The following is a 7,504-nucleotide window of genomic DNA, read 5'->3' on the forward strand; positions in this document are numbered from 1 at the left end:
GTGGTGCATGTGACCCTTAGAATCAGCATTTTTATGTCCTTTGGATAAATACCTAGTAGTGCAATTAATGGGTTACAGGGTAGTCTATTTTCAATTTTTTTTCCAGAGTGGTTATACCAGTTTGCATTCAAATCACCAGTGCAAGAGGGTTTCCCTTTCTTTGCATCCTTACCAACACCTGTTGTTGCCTGCGTTGTTAATTTTAGCCATTCTGACAGGTGCAAGGTGGTATGTCATTATTGTTTTTGATTTGTATTTCCCTGATGATGAGCGACGTTGAGCATCCTTTCATGTGTCTGTTACCATGTGGATGTCTTCTTTGGAAAAGTGTCTATTCATGTCTTTTTCCCATTTCTTCATTGGACTATTTGCTTTTTCGGGTGTTGAGTTTGATAAGTTCCTTATATATTTTGGATGCTAACCCAAATATCTTCTCCAATTCTGTAGGTTGCCTTTTAGTTTTGCTGATTGTTTCTTTCGCTGTGCTGAGGCTTTTTATCTTGATGAAGTCCCAATAGTTCATTTTTGCTTTTGTTTCTCTTGCCTCCAGAGGTATATGTAGTAAGAAGTTGCTGCGGCCGAGGTCAAAGAGCTTGCTGCCTGTTTTCTCCTTTAGGATTTTGATGGTTTCCTGTTATTAAGACTGCTTGCTGCTCATATAAGCCTGAAAACTTGGGAGCAGGAGTTTATTGAGAAGAACAGTGGTGTAGAATTCTGATGAGCTATGCAGAAGAGTCATGAATCACAATGTTTGTGACACAGAGTTGCCTCGTTTTGAAAATGGTGCAGATGATTTTTTTTAATCCTAACAGACCCATGCCCAAAGGATAAGAAGAAGCACGGTGACGACTGAGGTGTGTCTTGTTAATAATAGGATGTGAAAATTTGGGGGAAAGCTATCATCCCGAGCAGGATTCAGTGAGGCTACTTAATCATACGAATTACAATGTGCCAGGCAACATTCCTGATGCTACCAAGACCTTGGTTAATTTTGGAGTCACATGAAGCCTTTACCAACTCTTGGTATATTTTAAGAACAGTTCCAATGATAGAAATAATTATACATTAGGAGAATAGTTGTCAATACAGACAAGTGAAAAGAAAAAAAAATAGAGATCTCTCTTTTCAGAGCATAGATGTTTTGATGGATTATCTCCCAATCTTTCTGGATGTTTAAAGGAGAACCACAAACTAAATTAAAAGTTATTTCAAAGGAACTAGTTTTATTGTTTTTTTGATTTTGTTTTTAAGAAAACAAGGTATTACTTCCTTGTCTCTGACAAAGGAAGCTGAGCGATGAACCCTGAGATTCCAAAGACAACATTCCAATACAATATCAAAGTTCTTGTTTGTACCCTTAGAATTGCTGTAATAGACCTTGACATTTCTGAATCCTTGTTCTGCTGAAAAGTGCGAAGAAATGGGAGTAGGTGTCTCACATAAACGAGATTATATTAAACTGCCCTATATTGGTAGGTTGGAAATATGCTGATGAAATTAAATTAACGGTATCTTTTTTAATGTTTATTTATTTTTGAGAGAGAGCGAGAGAGAGAGAGAGAGAGGCAGAGCATGACCAGGAGACGGGCAGAGAGAGAGGGAGACACAGAATCCGAAACAGGCTCCAGGCTCTGAGCTGTCAGCACAGAGTCTGACACGGGGCTCAAACTCACAAGCCGTGAGATCATGACCTGAGCCGAAGTCGGACGCTCAACTGACTGAGCCACAGAGGCGCCCCAACAGGATCTTGAATAAAAATGAAAAGTACATTTTCTTGCCTATAAAAAAAAGCCCAATTCAGAAATTTGCCTTGGTTTTAAGTTTATGGGCACCCTGACTTATAGAAGGGATATTCAAAAATGATCTCATAATGCTTCATATCAGCACAATTCATGAATCCTTGTGGCAGAAACGTACTTGATTTCCTGATGCCAGTTTTAATTAGTCACGTAAGGGCATCCTGGAAGCTTCAGAGTAACAGCCAGAGTCTTTGTAGGTCATGCATCCAAAAGGAAGTTGAACACAGTGCAGACTGACCCTAGCTAGCAGGCTGTTGGAAAGGTCCATGGGTGATTTCTGTTTAAAGATTTACATTTGGCTCCGTGTCCTGGATTGAAGCAGGTGTCCTGATTGAAGTGAATTCCTGGGATCCCATAAAAAACATCTTTCCCTGCACTCTTATAACCCGGGTCATGCCAGACACTCTCGGGGCTCTTACCTGATTTATAACCACCCAATGGCTCAACGAGCCAGCTGTGAATATGCACAAGTGCTTAAGTGGATCTGGACTTGGCCATACACAGCCCAGGACAAGGAAAGCTTCAAGTAGATAAAGGAAGTTGCTAGCTAACCGCTTCCATGACTCAAAACCTAAGCCATATTAAGAGAAGCCTATTTATCTTCACCACCTGTGCCCTGCAGAGACCACGGAATGATGGAAGAGGATGCACACATATGCCAGAGATGTGAATTTCTTGCAATGCATGTGCCCGAGACATGAATTTCCCTTTCGATTCTCTGTAGGGTTTGTTTCCAAAGACACAACAGAAAACAACAGAGTGATGCATCAGTGCCTGGCAGATCCATAACTCTCAACACAGAGGAATGACTGGTAGTCGGCCAGATGACGGAGGGATTCCTTTTCAAATTATTGCGTTAGCTCAGATCTACAAACAGTTATTAAAAATGCAGAGGAGAAGGTCCCAAATCACCAGCTTTCAACATTAAGAACCAGAGAACTCATCATCATCCATTTGCTTTCCTAGAAAATATCTCCTTTTGCCATCTATTAATGAAGCACTTACTTGAGTCACTCTGTCTCTGTTATCAGCGTGTCATGATTTTGGCATTTCCTAATTGGTGCCCACCCGTTAAATGGAAATTTCACCTTTTTTGACTTCAATCAGTCAAATGACTGATTTCCTCTACAAATATATACAAACACTCAAACTATGAGTTGAGAGCAGTGCCTTAATGGGATTTCTCACACACCATTCCAGTATGTCACTAAGGAGCCCCATGCTTTATTTCCAGAGTATGCTCTTTGCTCAGTGCAGATACATGAGTGTAAAAGAAATTTAGCGTACTTCCCTGTCCACAAATTGCATTGGCTCCCTGCCCCCCCCCACCCCCGCTGGCTTCTCTATTTTCTTCTTTTTGTTGTTGTTTTGTTCACCCTAAAGGAAAAGATTTTATTTATTTATTTATTTATTTATTTATTTATTTATTTATTTATTTATTTATTGACGGAGTGAACAGGGGAGGGGCAGAGAGAGAGGGAGTCAGGATCTGAACCAGGCTCTGCACTCAGAGTGGAGAGCCCGATACAGGGTCAAACTCCTGAACCTTGAGCCAAAGGAGGACGCTTGACTGCCTGAGCCACCCAGGTGCCCCTAAAAGAAAGATTATAGTGTGAAAGGCAAGTCTGGGTCTGGGCTCTGAAAACGTATGTGGAAGAAGTTAGCACATGTGGTCTTGGTGGCATTAGCATCATAAGGCACCACTGACCAGGCATCACCCAGGCACTGGAGTTCTGGTGTTTTCCATTCCTTTCCTTGCCCCACAACTTAAACTTATTAATGATTAAATGGAAACATCTATCCATCAGGTGAGGTGATGAGGAACCATCACTTAGGAAGTGTTGGAACATGTAAAGATTCATCTAGAAAAGGCAGTGTCCTGCTGTTGAAATAATTGAACACCACAGGGTGGAAGAAATCAACGTAGGCATCAGATTCCAGAGGGCAGATGTAGATCTCAGAGGCATAAGTTACCAGGAGGTCGAGTTACCAAAAATGTAAAAAATATTCTAGGGAATAGAATTCTAAATATGCCTCTGTTTCATAATGAACATTCATTAATATCATTATGATATATATTCCAGCAGTTTTCCAAACAATATTGATATTTGCTCATAATAGTTTAAAAAATTTTTTTTAATGTTTCTTTATTTTTGAGACAAAGAGACAAAGCATGAATGGGGAAGGGTCAGAGAGAGGGAGACACAGAATCTGAAGCAGGCTCCAGGCTCCGAGCTGTCAGCACAGAGCCCAGTGTGGGGCTCGAAATCACAGACCATGAGATCATGACCTGAGCCAAGGTCAGACACTCAACCGACTGAGCCACCCAGGCACCCCAACTCATAATAGTAGTTTTAATGCCTTTCATGCTGTCCACCACTTAAGACATGTTCAATAAGTACTATTATCCTTATCCCTTCTGTTCTTATTCTTAATTCAGAGTTTTCTTGGATATTAATAAAGACTTTGCAGACACAGATCATCTATCACCTGCTCACTTCATTATCGTTAGTACTAAGCTTATTCCTGACACAGTAGACACTGAATTAATGCTGGTTCAGTAATAAAAACAAAATAATGAAAGCAATGTACTCTTTTTTGTCTGATGGTTAAATAAATATAAAAAGACACTGGAAAGTATATAGAGAAAGCAGGATATAATTATATTAGGAATCACTGTGAAACAGTCACTAATATTGAGCAATATATTTAGTCCCGACAGAGTTTTCTGTAAATCGAAGCAGGCTTGTTGCAGGCTTGCACTGTGTATTGAATAATGGAGAGATTCACAAAGATGTCAACTGGGTCCCTCAGGAGGGTCCTGCATATTTCTGTTTTGATGTGTAAGACACCAGGAAACGCCCAAATGATTTTTAGAACAGTGTTAGTGCTATGGATGTGTCATTTTAATCTAATAGTATATGCCAATCTTTTTTTTTCCTTTAATAAAAATTGGTGTCATATAGAAATATTTCCTCAATTAACTAGATACCTTAGAGCAATGACTATTTGATAAACAAATATATGGATATGGATATTAGTTTATAGTCTCCTTTGGATATGGATGTGTTAGTTTATACACTAAACTAAACTGGGTGTGAGTAAGCTGGCCTACAGACTTGACTGGATATGAACAAGCTAGTGTATAGGCTCCAATTGGTATTGGTAAGCTAATATCTATACATTTTAGTGGATATTGATAAGTTAGTCTATGAACTCCAATGGGTATGAAAAAACTAGTCTATAGACTTCACTAGGTATAAATAAAGTAGTCTGTAGACTCCATTGAATATGGGGAAGCTGGGCTATAGACTTAACTAGGTATAAGTAAATGAGTCTATAGACTCGATTGGGTATGGGCAAGCTTGTCTAGAGACTTCAGTGGATACACATAAGCTAGTCTACAGACTCCATTAGAAATGGGTAAGCCCGACTTCACTGGGTGGTGTAAGTAAGGTAGCCTGTGGACTTCTTTTATAAAAATAGATCCATTTAGATGGCAGGGGTGGGAAATGCACAAGTGAACATGACAAAGTGTCAGGATGAGCTAATATTCTTAGGAACAAACACTTGGATTTAAAAAATCAGCAATGTTTGTGCACTGGGCACAAGCTTGCTTCTGTTTGCCATGTGTTGCAATAATCACCAGGTACAGAATTAAGCAAAAGAGAACAACATTATAACTGGAGCTTTCTCATGGTTAAGGACTCAGAACCGCAAGCTACTGCCTGATGCAAATAATAATCACAGAAAGGACGGGGCGCCTGGGTGGCTCACTTGGTAAAGCATCAGACTTCGGCTCAGTTCATGATCTTGTGGTTCATGAGTTCTAGCCCTGCCTCGGACTCTGTGTTCACAGCTCAGAGCCTGGAGCCTGCTTCAGATTTTGTCTCCCTCTCTCTTTGCCCCTCCCCCACTTGTGCTCTGTCAAAAGTAAATAAAAACATTTAAAAAAATTAAAAAATATTTAATCACAGAGAAGACAGTTATGTTACTAAAGTGTAATGTGAAGTCTTTTGGCTGATGGAGAAATTTTTCTCAACGGGTGATTGGTTAGAAAATCCGTCTTTGAACTAAGAATGATTAGTGTGTTGAGGGTTTAGGAAGACCTAAGCAATATAGGACAATCAAATTGTTTAGTTTTTAAAATATCGGTAATAATTTGACCAACACATTTTTTTAATGTTTATTTTTGAGAAAGGGAGACAGAGCACAAGCTGGGGATGGGGAGACAGACAGGGAGACACAGAACCCGAAGCAGGCTCCAGGCTCTGAGCTGTCAGCACAGAGCCCCATGCGGGGCTTGAAGTCAAGAACAGCAAGATCATGACCAGAGCCAAAGTTAGACGTTTAACTGACTGAGCCACCCAGGTGTTCCATATATATTTTTTGATAAGTTTATATTTTTTCATTTCTTTACATTTTATTGCGTTGAGAACCTCAAAATTGGAACTCTTTTTTGTTTTTAAAGTGGACTTATTTATTTTGAGAGACAGAGAGTACAAGGTGGGGTAGGGCAGAGAAAGAGAAAGAAAGAGAATCCCAAGCAGGCTCCACAGTGTTAGTGCAGAGCCCGACACGAGCTCTAACGCAGAACCATGAGATCATGACCTTAGCCAAAATCAAGAGTTGCATGCTTAACCTACTGAGCCACCCACTCACCTCTGATCAATATGTTTCTAATTTTGATAATTATAACTAAATAGCACATAATGAATTCAGTCATTTAAAAGTCACATATTTTGAACTTTTTCTTCCATAGGCCATAAACAAATTGTAATAGGTTGAGATTAGTCTTTCATGGTAACATGTCAGTGATACTACTTAGCTCACCGATTATTTTCGTTTCTCCGTTTCTGTTTTCTCTGACAGACTGCCTAAAAGAATATTAGACGTCATAAATGTGAAGAAACTATTTAAGCATTGTCAGGGTCTAAGGAAAAGTCAGGAAAATCTGACCATTTATTTCCTATGTCACAAATGCTTCCTAGTAATTGTGTTTCTTGGCTAAGTCTGGTTGAAACAACAAGTTATTTATACCCCTGTTGTAGATGAGTGTCATCATGCCATGTTCGACCCCCCAGTTTGTATGTTTTGAGACTTGCTAATTGTGTAAGCAACCAGGCTGCAGAGTCCATATGGATAGGCTATAGGGATAATTCAGACGGTCATGAGTTTGTAATGCAGCTGAACAAAGACTTTGTTTTATATAATACTACGCCCTGGACTCATTAGTAAACAAATTATTTTTCTATTACCTGTTGCAAAAAGATGGAAGTTGTTTAAAATACAGTATACCTATTATATGCTGAAATTAAAGAGTCTTTTATGGCATTAAAATATCCCACGGATGGAGAGAGTCCAAATCACTGGACTCAATTCACAGCTTCACTGAGCCCTGACAGATCAATTTAATATGTGAACATCATTAACGTCAACATTTCTCGTGCAATTTAAGGCTCCCACCATATAATACAGGGGCAAAGTCAGGGTTTGGACTTGGACAGATAGTTTTAAAGAAAGCTATTAAGATTTAGGAATATGAGAAATTACAGTGGTTAGTAAAGTAATATGAAATATTCTAGAAGATTCTCCGTTTTTAAGATACCACACACTAAATATGGAGTGAAATTTACTACAAATCAGGTGGACAGGTTTAGATAATTGTTTCAGAGCTCACATTTGAGATTCACTCTATCTATACT

The sequence above is a fragment of the Felis catus genome, chromosome X (genome assembly GCF_018350175.1).
Source record: "Felis catus isolate Fca126 chromosome X, F.catus_Fca126_mat1.0, whole genome shotgun sequence".
Classification (NCBI taxonomy): Eukaryota; Metazoa; Chordata; class Mammalia; order Carnivora; family Felidae; genus Felis; species Felis catus.